At 45.9% G+C, this 14,736-nt stretch overlaps 1 protein-coding gene and 1 pseudogene across 2 annotated transcripts in view; one reads left to right on the top strand and one right to left on the bottom strand.

The window, feature by feature from the left end:
* Positions 1-14,736, top strand: part of LOC126195116 (CUGBP Elav-like family member 2) — a 1,269,424-nt gene that overhangs the window by 286,234 nt on the left and 968,454 nt on the right. The window lies entirely within an intron of this gene.
* Positions 9,044-9,161, bottom strand: LOC126196345 (5S ribosomal RNA; annotated as a pseudogene).

Raw genomic sequence — 14,736 nt, forward strand, 5'->3', positions numbered from 1 at the left:
CTCATTGGAGAAGATCTACTGCCACCTTTTCATTGTTAGACCTAGCCGTCTTGCACCGTTGATGTGGTTTGCATTCTAGGATCGTCGTTCAGCTCATTCGTTGTAGATGTTTTCGGTAGTTGTGAATGTAATGTGTGATGGGCTACATTTTAAGTGCACTGAACACATCTTCGTTCCTTTTGCCATCGTATTTGGTGTAAGCATCTGTTCTTCCCAAGACTTTCGTTTCGCAGGTGTTAGTTTTCTCGCATCTTTTACTTTCCTTGTCCAGGTTTCACTACTGTAGGACGGCAAGGGTCTTGCTAAGGTCTTTTAAGGGCGTATTATGCTGTGCTTCCGGACTAGAGAAGCTTCATTACATTATAAATGACTCTCATTGTTTTTCTACACCTGGCGTTTTTTCAGTCACGTCTGCTCCTTCCAGAAACAAAGTTGTTGCCTAAACATGTAGAAGTGTCAACTCTTTCTAGAATTTCATTTTTCAAACAGATCTTACTTTTTACTGGGTACTCTCCGGAGAAGCAATAGTTTTAGTTTCTGCGGTGTTGATTTTCATACTGTATTTCTCGGATATTATCCGTAAATTGCGTACAGAATGCTGCAGATCACCTTTCGAAACTTGTACAAGCGTTAAATCATCTGCAAAAAGTAAAATAGCTATCTTTGTCTTTCTGTTTATTTGAATGAAGCCGTGTGCCATTTGTTTCGACTCTCGGGTGATTTTATTCGTATACATTGAAGCGCCTAAGTAGCTGGTATAGACATGCGTATTCGAATACGGTGATACGTAAACAGGCAGAATACGGCGCTACGATCGGCAACGCCTATATAAGACAACAAGTGTCTGGCGTAGTTGTTAGATCGGTTACTGCTGCTACGGTGGTAGGTTATCAGGATGTGAGTGAGTTTGAACGTTGTGTTATTGTCGGCGCACGAGCGATGGGACACAGCATCTCCGAGGTAGAGATGAAGTGGGAATTTCCCCGTACGACCATTTCACGAGTGTACCGTGAATATCAGGAATTCGGTAAAATATCAGTCTCCACCATGGCTGCGACCGAAGAAAGACCCTGAAAGAACGGGACCGACAACTACTGAAGATTCGTTCAACGTGACAGAAATGCAACCCTTCCTGAAATTGCTGCTGATTGCAATGCTGGGCCATCAACAAGTGTCAACGTGCGAACCATTCAACGAAACCTCATCGATATGGGCTCTCCGAGCCGAAGGCCCACTCTCGTATCCTTGATGACTGCACGACACGAACCTTCTCGCCTCACCTGTGCCCGTAAATACCGACATTGGACTGTTGCTGACTGGAAACACGTGTCGTTTCAAATTGTATCGAGCCGACGGACGTGTACGGGTATGGAGACAACCTCACGAATCCGTGGACCCTGCATGTCAGCAGGGGACTGTTCAAGCTGGTGGAGGCTCTTTAATGGTGTGGAGCATGTGCAGTTGGAGTCATATAGACCCCTGATACGTCCAGATTCGACTCTGACAGGTGACATGTACGTAAGTATCCTCTTTGATCACCTGCATCCATTCATGTCCGTTGTGCATTCCGACGGACTTTGGCAATTCCAGCAGCACAATGCGACACCCCAGACGTCCATAATTGCTACAGAGTGCCGCCAGGAACACTCCTCTGAGTTTAATCACTTTCGATAGCCACCAAACTCCCCAGATATGAACATTATTGAGCGTGTGTGGGATGCCTTGCAACGTGCTGTTCAGAAGAGATCTTCGCCCTCTCGTAGTCTTATTGATTCATGGTGTCAATTCCGTCCAGCGCTACTTCAGACAGTAGTCGAGTCCATGTCACGTCGTGCTGCGGGACTTCTGTCTGATCGCGGAGCCCTACACGTTATTAGGCAGATGTATCAGTTTCTTTGGCTCTTCAGCGTAAATAATAAACAAGACTGGTGAAAGGCCGAATTGCTGTCTTTGCTACAACAATGTCCGTGCTTCGGCTTTTGTCATCTATTGTACAGAGCATTAACAACTTAATGTTTTTCTGAAGATATCAGTGTATTATGAGCCTATTCTGAGATTCCCGTACACACCAAAGAAGCTAACTGGATAAGAAGTTGGCCATCGCGAACCTGTAGCCTCGATAACGACCTCAATTTGGCGAGGTAGAGAATAGAAGAATTGCTTCAGGTATAGAGTCTATGCAGGATACGATGGCTGATGCTGAGTGAACAACTGTCGTCCAAAGCGCTGGCCGAGTTCCTTCGTCTGTTCGGAAGGGGAAGCCGACAAGTGCCCCATTTCGCGCGTTCGGCTATTACAGAATCGTGGGGTACGCGCTGCAGTCTTTGTCAAACGATTTTGGAGAAACTATCCAGTACAACAATTTCATTTTTGTGTTATTCATAACTTTATATGTGAGCTTCATGATAATGTGCCCGTCATTTCGTTAATGGTCATAGTTAACGTAATATCTGCATGGAAGTAAGACACTGAGCGAAATTGGAAACAGTTTGCACTGAGAAATACGGATCGCTATGATTTTGGGTTTGGTGCATATTACATGTGTTGCTGTACATGAAATTTAGCTAACATATGGAATTTTTCTTTGGATTTGGGTGGATGAGTCTGTCACTAAACGAGAAAATTGATCTGACATAGCACATTATTTGCTATCGCGCCGCTCCAGCGATAAATCAGAGTGAAATATCCACCACATTCCTCATATTTCACGAATTGTTTGAGATATCGAAATCAGATTATGATAAATCATGGCACGCAAACATGAGAGTGCTTTGCCATATAGAGTTATTCAAAACTTCATAATCTACCGTGTTATTCGACTATCTACATAAAATAATGTCATTTTTAAGGACGAGAAATGCTATAGGTTGTAGAACTATGCAAGTGAAGACATTGCACATTTATTTTTATACCGAAGATGTACTTTTTTATAAGCTACTGGCCTTGCATTTTCCTCAGGTTCATACTTAACAAACGTAATGACCACTGCTTCAGAATTCTCTCGTAATTGGTCTGTGCAACATGTTAGTGATGTGACACTGTATAAACTTTGCTGTGGTTTAGCAAAAGAAGCAAATTTGAAGAAGCAACAAGAGAAATTTGTAGGTTTAACTCAAAATTCGCCATTCATGATGCTTTTCTTAAAGTTAACAATCCAGGTGGAAATAAATCGCTGCTTTTGTTGTATTTTCAGTGGAATTATTTTTAGATACTAACAAAAGCAGAGGTGATAGATCTCTTTAGATATCACCGTGAAAGTGTGGGCGTGGAGGCGCTCTACTTAATATTTACAAAAGATCTGAATGGAGACTGCGGTTTAGGAGGGCGCTTTCCCTCCAGGGCTCAGCGTTTCCCCCGCAGCACCTACCTGTGACCCCCACCACTGCCGCTGTCCCCGTGTGTGACCTGCCGACTGCTCACCTGCCGGCCAACAGGATAACTCACTCACTGCTGATTAAATCCTGTAGAGCTACCAAGTTGGAGGTCCTCATCAGGAAGATGGAGAAGAAACTAAAATACTTGTTCATGTATAAGGGCTAATCAAAATGTTCCTCGTCAAAGGCCGTACAGTCCAGATTCGGTATGCGAATCACGCAAAATCGCCGTGAGCACTGAGGCAATTATCCCACAGGTACACCAGGTTGAAGGTACCCAGCCGCGACCTGCTGCACGAAGAAGTCTGTAACTGGCTGCAGGATATCCTCAACTGACAGGAATCGTCGATCTTTCACGGCCCTTTTTTAAGGGTCAGAAGGCACGATAATCGCTCGGAGAGAGATCGGGACAATATTGCACGTACTCCAGGGTCCCCCACTGGAGTTTCCGGAACTTCTGCATTACATTCGCGATACGGGGACCGGTGTTAACACGAAGCAGCGGTGCCTCGCGTCGCACTGGTGTCACGGTGTTTCTCGAAAGACGTGCTGTCCCATACACATTCTTCTACATCTACATCTACATCTACATGACTACTCTGCAATTCACATTTAAGTGCTTGGCAGAGGGTTCGTCGAACCACAATCATACTATCTCTCTACCATTCCTCTCCCGAAGAGCGCGCGGGAAAAACGAACACCTAAACCTTTCTGTTCGAGCTCTGATTTCTCTTATTTTATTTTGATGATCATTCCTACCTATGTAGGTTGGGCTCAACAAAATATTTTCGCATTCGGAAGAGAAAGTTGGTGACTGAAATTTCTTAAACAGATCTCGCCGCGACGAAAAACGTCTTTGCTTTAATGACTTCCATCCCAACTCGCGTATCATATCTGCCACACTCTCTCCCCTACTACGTGATAATACAAAACGAGCTGCCCTTTTTTGCACCCTTTCGATGTCCTCCGTCAATCCCACCTGGTAAGGATCCCACACCGCGCAGCAATATTCTAACAGGGGACGAACGAGTGTAGTGTAAGCTGTCTCTTTAGTGGACTTGTTGCATCTTCTAAGTGTCCTGCCAATGAAACGCAACCTTTGGCTCGCCTTCCCCACAATATTATATATGTTGTCTTTCCAACTGAAGTTGTTCGTAATTTTAACACCCAGGTACTTAGTTGAATTGACAGCCTTGAGAATTGTACTATGTATCGAGTAATCGAATTTCAACGGATTTCTTTTGGAACTCATGTAGATCACCTCACACTTTTCGTTATTTGGCGTCAATTGCCACCTGCCACACCATACAGCAATCTTTTCTAAATCGCTTTGCAACTGATACTGGTCTTCCGATGACCTTACTAGACGGTAAATTACAGCATCATCTGCGAACAACCTAAGAGAACTGCTCAGATTGTCACCCAGGTTATTTATATAGATCAGGAACAGCAGAGGTCCCAGGACGCTTCCCTGGGGAACACCTGATATCACTTCACTCTGATGGATGGCTACAGGTATTTATCCTTCCGCTGCCAAGAACAGAATAACGGCACTTTGATTCTGTATGGGCGCATAGTTCACGTTGTGGCACTTAACGCAGGCACAACGGAAAGACACGACTGTCATTCTAATAATTTGCCTACGTGTTGGTGCATGTATACCCGCATCGGAGTCGCGCTATACGCAGCAGCAACACCTTCAGACAGAAACTTTTTGATCGCCCCCTTAGATAATGTTGAAATAAACATCCTGTTTCATGCTTATGATAATGTAACTGAGTGGTCCTAACTCATGGTACAAAAACACCCCCCAAAACGTCACGTAACCACCTCCAGCCTGGACTACACTCGTCAGACACCGCCTCACTGAGCCATCGGTATACACGCGACGCCTTGAAAAGAGCTGAAGTCGCGACTCCCCTAACTGCAGTACACACCTCCAGTCAGCTGCTCGTCTGTGTCCGTGCTGTTTGGCTCATAGAGGGTGTGCAGCGTAGTGTGCGACTGCGGACAGTGGCCTTTTGCGGAGTATGTCCAGTGCACGCAGTTCCCTTCGAGAAATTGGTGGAGATGGAGTGGCAGTGAGTGAAATCAGCTACTCTTGTCGGGTTTGATACGGATTGTCACTGAGAAAGTGTGACACGCGCCTCCGATCCTTGTTGGCTAGGATATTTCTACGCCATGATACACGGCTGCGAGTGGCATATCATTCCTTGTAAATGCGTTGGATAACATGTGTAGTTACAGTAAGAAATCGGGCAATTTCATTCACGGTGTCGACATGAACGCGTCTGAACACAACAGGTCCTTTTTGAAATTCTGTCTCGTCTCGATGCCTCCTCAATGACAGCTGTGTCTTCAACAGAGCTTAACACTTCGTTTTCATTCCATTGTGTTTTATATTATTGAATTTACATACCATAATTTATATATTTTATTTATTTATTTAACCTGATCTGATTTGAGACATAGGCCTTCTCTTCCACCGGAACAGAGTTTCACATATTCAGTACATCATAGTTACCTGAGAAACGGCAATTTTAATATGACGCATAGTGTCTGAAGTGGCCATGTGAGTAGATGATACTGACTATGATCTAATATTTAACACTGACAGTACTTCTACTACTGCAGCTGCTGCCAATAATAGTGACAGTAATAATAATAATAATATGGATAGTGACAGATATTAAAAGAATTTAGAAATGTGCAAAATAGACGTTTTGTGATATAGCGAGTTCTGAGGAAAGGAAATTTATGGAGTCTACCTAGGATACTGGGAAATGAGGAAGATCTCGTCGGAAAGGAGCATGTTCAAGGGTACCGACTGCGTACAGGGTAATGGTAGTCCTTGTGGTTGCAATAGGACATACGTAAGTAAATGTCTTCGGAAGTTGGAGATGTTATTCGATTCCCTAAAACACTGGAGGAGGTTATTCCAGAAATGGTTTCTAGGTACAGGGAAAGACTTCGAGATAGTGGCTGAACGATGGAGTGGAACAGAAAGGATTTTGCTCTGAAGGGAATTGGTGTTCAGACACGAGGGTTAAAGTCGATGACAGATATGAGGGACAGTATTCGTTCGCACGTAGCGAGCACAGCTGCGCATTGTTCGTGAAATGTGATCAAAATGTCGAACATCATAGATAAAAAAACACAAGCATTCATAACTAGTTCCAGGCTCCGTGAACTTTCCTGAGAAGGGCCTTACAGGGTAACTTCGTTGTAATCAATAACTGGAAGTATAAGTGTTTGTACAAGTTTCTTTTGCAGATCAAGAGGGAATAGGTTTTCATGTTTTTGTACGGCTTGGAGACATTCTGATGCCTTCTTGCACATTGCATTTACGTTCTCAGCCCAATTTAGATTTTCATCAATTATTACTCCTAGACCCTTTCAAGGAGAGAGGATGATGTTTAGGGTTAAATATTGTATGACTTCCTGATGTTTCGGTCTAATGAGCTTAGAATAACCAACCAGTACCGCATGGGTTTTCAATAGGTTGAGAATTTAACCCTATATCCTGCGTTCGAACTTCTTTGCATTAATTTTCGTGTTTACCTCTCTCTCAAGATATTGTCATTGTTGTTACCGATTTTTGCAAATTCTCTTTGTTCTCCGCAATGACAAAAGTGTGTTCGGCGGATCTTATTATTTTGATTCCTTCTGTTCCCACACCATTAAGCTTCACTCCTTCAGTATCACATTTATTTTCTTCGGTGTTTCCTTCCCAAGTATGCGTCGAGGGTGAATTCGCGGGGGCAACGAAACGTGTATTTGAGGGCAGTGAACTGGAATGCAGAAACTACGACTCTTCGGGCACACGGATTGCGTGCGGGAAAGAAAATAACCGCGAGAAACGGTCTGCATTACGTAGCACCGAAGTGGAACCTCTAGTGTAGCGGAGTAGCCGTTAGCCAGTAACGAATACAGACGACTGGCAACGGCGCTGTTGATGAGTGGTTGCGCCTGTACCGGGGGTCCACTGTGCCAACTCGCTGCCCCCACCCCCGCACGCGGCTGGAGGAAGCGATCGGCCGCCGCTCGCCGGTGGTGGGGCGAGGACGGCCGCCACGCTGCAGAGCGCCTCGCCCGCCTAAGATTTGTATTCCGGAAGCACGCACGGCCCGGCCGCGCTCGCCGGCGGCTAAATTATAGACGACCGCCCAGGCGGCCTGATAGCGGCCCGGCGCGCACTGCCACCGGCGCGTCTAAACTGAAGGGTTTGTTCTGTTTATCTGGCCCGCTTATCTGGATAAGTGATAAGATTTGTAAGCCGCGCCGCGCCGCGCCGCGCCGAGTGGCTTTCCCCGCGCAGGTACACTCGCTGCTGCAGCCAAGTGGAGACCGGCCGGCACGCCCAGCCTCCACGTGCCCTCTCCTGGACACTCCACCTTGCTCGACGAACATCGCAAAACCCTGCCTTTTTGGGCACTAAGACTGCAACGCCACGAAGACGACATGCCAGTGTACTTCAGACTGGCGTGAACTACGCGGACTGAACAAAAATACGGAAACACTGCGAGAATGCATACTCGAACATAAATGCAGAGGAAAGTACAGTAGAGCGTCGATTATCCGAAGTAATTGGGGGACACGGATGTTCGGAAAACTGGTTTGTTCGGATAATCGAACTGTATTTGCCAAAAAGAATTACCGTACAGTAAATTTATTCATAAAAACAGGCATCTCTTTTAGTATTACAAAGTAACATACGAAGGCAACTTCAGTAGGAATTTATAGTATGTGGCACAGTTTATTAAACAAAAATATATACATATTACATATGCATTTTGCATGAACAATACACACAGTATGCAAAATTAACGTTTAAAAAAATCCTTTATTTTGGTCTGTCTAAGCAAGCCTACACGCTTACGAGCAGCTAAGTCACGTACTTTTTTCGTTACAGATATCTGAAACTGGTCACTTTCATCTTGGCCTTCAAACCATCGCAAGGCAGTATCTAAACAAGTGAACGCCTCAGAAGCTGTCGGTATACTTTCGTCTTCACTTTCTGGAGCACTGACTGACGAGATGCTGGCGGCGTCATCTTTATCAGTGACGACGTTTACAATCTCGCTGTGCTGCATGATTTGGTGTCTTGGATCTGCATCATCGATATTCATCCATTAATGAACGTCTTCTTCATCACACACGTGGCAATCTATATCTTTTAGCATACCGAGAATTTCGGACATATCATTCTGCTCGTCATTTTCAATCATACTCGGTTTGGGAGTGAGGGGGATGATGGACGGTAGGGTGGGAGAGTAACAGGTGCGAGGCGAGCGAGTACACAGTTCGGTTAAGCGGTCGTTCGGCTGACCGACGTTCGGATAATCGACGCTCTACCCTACCATATTTTACGGACTGTAAGACTCTAAAGACTATAAGACGGACCGTAATTTGAAGCAATTTTTTTGAAATAACGTTTTTGTATTTTTATTATTAGATTACAAAAGCAGCACTCTGTCTTCAGGCCACAAGTCGCCTATCGGGACCATCCGACCGCCGTGTCATCCTCAGATGAAGATGCGGATAGGAGGGGCGTGTGGTCAGCACACCGCTCTCCCGGTCGTTATGATGGTTTTCTTTGACCGGAGCCGCTACTATTCGGTCGAGTGGCTCCTCAATTGGCATCACGAGGCTGAGTGCACCCCGAAAAATGGCAACAGCGCATGGCGGCCTGGAGGGTCGCCCATCCAAGTGCCGATCCCGCCCGACAGCGCTTAACTTCGGTGATCTCACGGGAACCGGTGATTCCACTGTGGCAAGGCCGTTGCATTAGATTAAAAAGCCAGACTAAAAAAGAATCTTTTCTCATAAAACCGAACTGACCTGTAAAATACTGAGAATCTTTATCTGAACTTCCTTCTTCTTCCTGTTCGTCGCCATCGTTCTTCTCTTCATATATAAGATGGTTTTAACTGCCATCCAGAGCGTTACTTTTGCAGCACTTCTTGAAAGAGGTAACAGTCATGTCTTCTCTCACGCTACACCAGGACTTCTTTGTACACTGACACTCTTTTCTGATCGTAGGACGTTTTAAACCTGCCTTCGGCGTGAATTCATGTTGGATCTCATCCATCGTCCATGTGTTCCATTCCTTTCTCATATATACTTTAAAAGGTTCATTTATCTAGACATCAAGAAGTTGTAATTCCGAAGTAAGTCCTCCCGAAATAACAGCAGGCTCTCTATTTCCCTGTCTCAGTTGCTCTGTCACAGGATTTTTCAGATGGCTACTGAACCGATCAAGAACAAGAAGAGAACTCTTCTTCAACGAGGCACCTTTCCTTTTCTCCCGCTGGCCGGTGTGGCCGAGCGGTTCTAGGCGCTACAGTCTGTAACCGCGCGACCGCTACAGTCGCAGGTTCGAATTCAGCCTCGGGCATCGATGTGCGTGATATCCTTAGGTTAGTTAGGTTTAAGTAGGTCTAAGTTCTAGGGGACTGATTACCTCAGAACTTAAGTTCCATAGTGCTCAGAGCCATTTGAACTATCTGAACCTTTTCTCCCAGACTCCGTTAGTCCATAATTCCATGCCAGCCTCGTCCATCCAACCCCTGTCTTGTAGGTGAATAGCAACATCTCTTCATCTACACCCACATCTACGTCTACGTGATTACTCTGCTATTCACAATAAAGTACCTGGCAGAGGGTTCAGTGAACCACCTTCTAGCTTTCTCTCTACCGTTCCACTCTAGAACGGCGGGTGGGAAAAACGAGCAGTTAAATTTTTCCGTGCGAGCCCTGATTTCTCTTATTTTATCGTGATGACCATTTCTCTCTATGTAGGTGGGTGCCAACAGAATGTTTTCGCAATCTGAGGAGAAGACTGGTGATTGAAATTTCATGAGAAGATCCCGTCGCAACGAAAAACGCCCTTGTTTTAATGATTTCCCCTCCAATTCACGTATCATGTCTATGACACTATATCCCCTATTTCGCGATAATGCAAAACGAGCTGCCCTTCTTTGTACTTTTTCTATGTCATCCATCAGTCCCACCTGATGCGGATCCCACACCGCACCCCAATACTCCAGAATAGGGCAGACAAGCGTGGTGTAAGCAGTCTGGTTGGTAGACCTGTTGCACCTTCTAAGTGTTCTGTTAGTGAATCGCAGTCTTTGGTTTGCTGTACCCACAAAATTACCTATGTAATCGTTCCAGTTTAGGTTATTTGTAATTGTCATCCCTAACTATTTGCTTGAATTTACAGGCTTCAGATTGAGTGACATCTCTGAACAGTCAAAGGGACTGTGTCTCTGATACAATACCCACAGTCAACGTCTATCTTCAGGAGTTCTGGGGGCCGGGGTGATGCAAAACGTTTTTTGATGTGTGTACATTTCTAATCAAGAATGCAGCTTGCGCTGTTGTATGTGAGCATTAACGCCACCTGTACCATGTGCTCAGTAGATTGCAAGTGTCAGCAGTGGTCGGAATAGTCTTCTGTGTAGTTGTGAGTCCGTTATCAAACAATGGAAAATCCAGAACGGAATAACGAGAATATTACGAAATGGATAGGCAGCTACTCATCAGTAGAAGAGATTATGAGTGGCGGACAGGCACAACAAAACTTCCGTACCAAAAAGCTTCTGGGCAACGTAGACTATGCACCGATATTCACGCAAGCACAACTCACACATATATCATGTGTGTCATGTCCGTCAGAGTTTGCTTGCGTCAGTGTGTGCTGGTTTTCTACGTTACAAGAAGGCCTTTTGGCAGAAAAAAAGGTCACATGTAAAGCAGTCTTTTTGTTGTACCCGTCTGCGATTCAACAAGTCCTTTATATGGTGGGTAGTAAGCCACCCTTTTCGTAAAACTGTCAGTACATTATATGAGAACTAACTGAATTCGATTGAGGACAAATTGTTGGAGGTCGTATGCTGGGTGCTTCCGTTAACAAGTGAACCCAAGTGTTTGGTGTTTCAAGAGGCACCTTTTCGAAGATTTGTGCCGCAGACAGGGAAAGCGGAAGAAGGAGAAACATCATCCGCTAAGACACAACGCTGGCGAAAGTGTGTGTCGAGTGATCTTGACCAACAGTCAGTGAACAGGATTGTGGGGAAACTTGAGAGGACGACACAAGCAAAAGTCACTGCAAAACCGAACACCGCACTTGCGAACCTTGTCAACAGCAAAACAGCACTTAGGGAGCTCCATAAATAGGGAATTGCAGGGCGATATGGAATTCCAATACCACTCGTCAGTAACGGAAACGCCCGTAACAGGAAGTCGAAGTCAAAAACGTGGACTATGGAGCAATGGAAGAACGCCATTTGGTCGCAAGGGTTTTGTTGCACACTCTTTCCAGCTGCTGGCCGAGTTTACGTGGCAGGAAATGAAGCACCAGTTGCCTCGGCGCCGGTTTTGGATAGCGCCATTTTGCCATGTGCGATATAACTTAAGTACGGGGCCACGCGAACAGTTTACAAACTTAACCTTTCATGAAATGCTTTCACCCTCGGCCAGAAAGTGGCTGGTCATGCCCCACTGGGCATCAGTTAAATCGCTCTATTTCCGCATTACGATGACTGCACTGTTTCCCGAGTCTCCCCGACACGCTTTATATACCGTCCAGCATTACTATTGCTACCAGCCGTCTGCGAGTAGTAAGTACACGTTAGCGTCGAACACAGGCTGTGATCAGGTGAATGTAACTGGATCGTGTATTACTTTGCAGCACGTTCTACATCGACAGAGTGGATGGTTAGACGTGCTTCTTCGCCACGTATTTCTGTTCCGCGTGGTACCATTGTCTACTCTGAGTGTCTATTAACTCGGATTTTATTTATGTCGCCGCCGTGAAATAATTTGCAGCCTCCGAGTTTGCGCCTTTGGGGCACAACTCGCAACAGACGCTGGCCAGTAACGGCCATTTGCGCGGGGAAAACCACTCGCAGCAACCGGAAGCAGACTACGTGCTGCTCCTATGACAGCCAGCTTATTACTTTTCCACCAACAGCAGAGGCTAATGTGTCGTCTGCTGGTCAGACTGACAACTCTGTCTGCTGCTTCCTCGCGAGCTGAGTTCGCCCGCGGTTGGACTGGCGCCGCCTGTGGTGCCGGAGCGTGTCTAGCCGCACCCGACTGTCATTAGTCAGCACACCGCAGGCAACGGTACTGTAGCATCAAGCGTCCCTCGCCGTGACAATTGCCTGTCTTCCGCTAACGTATGTGACTCAACTATCTAGCAGTTTCTGTCTGTCTTGCTTCTGCTGTTTACTCGATTGCTGCAACACAAACCTGGAATATGCCTTCCGCTTGCTCAGAATTTCGTGAATTTGGATTTTCCAATTGTCCAGGTATCATTCGGCATCACAGCTGTCGATTTTGTGTCAATATGTGTCACATAGTATTTTATTGTCTGCTGATGATGCCAGAGGCTGTCCATCAAAACGCATGCCATCGCCAACTGTTTCGTTTCCTTCCTGCTCCCTTTTCAAACGGCCGTAAATTATTTTCTGATTAGGAGTTCGGTTCAGAACTCGACTACCGCTACCTTGCGCACCTCCACAACTGTTTCTCGGCACTTTCTAACAGAAGTGGTGTTTAAGCGTTGCTCCATTGCAGTGTAACTCGATACATCACACTCACAACGTTCCACGGGCTGCAATGTGGAGATGTGTTGGGAGGATCTTCCTGGCACGTCTGTACATTCGTACGCGCACGCACACATTTGTAGCAGTCGTTCAGTCGTTGCCAGTCAAACAGCAATAGGGGAGAAAACATGCAATGGCGTCCCTTCTACGAATCCAACACAACCAGTGCGAGCACTATAACAGTATATGTGAGGTTCTATTTGTAGAATGATGCAGTGCCGATAATGTAACCCATTTTGCTCTGGTGTGCAGCCTGGTAAAATGACAAAACCGACATACGTGTCTATCGTTCAAATGGTTCAAATGGCCCTGAGCACTATGGGACTCAACTTCTGAGGTCATTAGTCCCCTAGAACTTAGAACTACTTAAACCTAACTAACCTAAGGACATCACACACATCCATGCCCGAGGCAGGATTCGAACCTGCGACCGTAGCAGTCGCGCGGCTTCGGACTGAGCGCCTAGAACCGCGAGACCACCGCGGCCGGCGAACCTGATTACTAGGAAGTCATGATACAGGTTTTGTTTACTTTACCTGTCCATAAGGTGGCTCCGTTGTATCATATTTACATTGTCCTATGAGAGAAGGTGCTATGAATCAGCGACAAACCCATTCATTATTCAGTGCTGTTCAGAGATGTGCAGTACAACACGATGGAGCAGTAGCGGTACAGAACTCACTGACAGGCACCTCGTGTATGGGGAAGTAATTTGCAACGCTCTCGCTGCTGGAAGGGTGAACAGGGAAAGATTTTCTAACAGACATCATTCGTTACGGCGAGTGTTTATTTCTCCCGATCGACGAATACGGGAGACTGGTTCATTGGAAGGAAGAAACGAGGAACCTGGCAGCATGAGGACCCCTCGCACGCTTCTGGAACGTGTTGTAGCGCACCTCTCTACAAGTTCTCGTCGTATCGCACATGAAATGGGGGCTGCACGTACTAGCGTGTGGAGAGTACTCCACGAACAACAATTACACCCATATCACCACAACGAGTTCGTGCAACGCTTGTGACTGACTTTTCACCAAGGGTCGCATTGTGTCAGTGGTTGCTCCAACAGTGGACTGATCCACCAATTTCCCCCAAATCGTGCTGTTTACTGACGAGGGTGCATGATGGTATTTCTAAAAGCGGGAAAACCAATGTGGCATCAATTACGTTTTGCTGTGAATATCTGGGCCGCCTCTGTAGGTGACAATCTCACTGGGCCACATCTTCTACCTGGTCGTCTGAATGCACACCTGTAAACTGAGGTTCGTGCAAGGCGTTCTACCTGAGTTGTTGGATGACGCACTCTTGGCTGTTCGTGAGAGGACGTGGATACAACACGACGGTGCACCGCCTCACTTAAGTGTGGATGGCCGAAGTCATCTCAGTGCCGTATTTCCTTGTCACTGTATTGGAAGTGGAGGTCGTATTCCATGGCCTGCGAGGTCACCTCACCTGAACCCACTTCATTGTTTTCTATGGAAATATCTAAAGCCACTTGTGACTGACACCTCAGTGGACACAGAGGTAGAATTGGTTGCCAGAATTGTAGCTGCCTGTGATGTGATTCCAAACACACCAGGGATATTTGTCAGGGTTCGTCAGAATCTTTTTCGCCGATGTTATGCTTGCATTGAGGTTGATGGTCGTCAGTTTCAGTACATTTTCTAAGACATAGTAAAAATAGTACGTTCATTGTGTCAGTTAACTGTAACTAATGTAAATAGAAAAGTACACAGTAATGTGATTTTATT

Source organism: Schistocerca nitens, chromosome 7 (genome assembly GCF_023898315.1).
Source record: "Schistocerca nitens isolate TAMUIC-IGC-003100 chromosome 7, iqSchNite1.1, whole genome shotgun sequence".
NCBI classification, from domain to species: Eukaryota; Metazoa; Arthropoda; class Insecta; order Orthoptera; family Acrididae; genus Schistocerca; species Schistocerca nitens.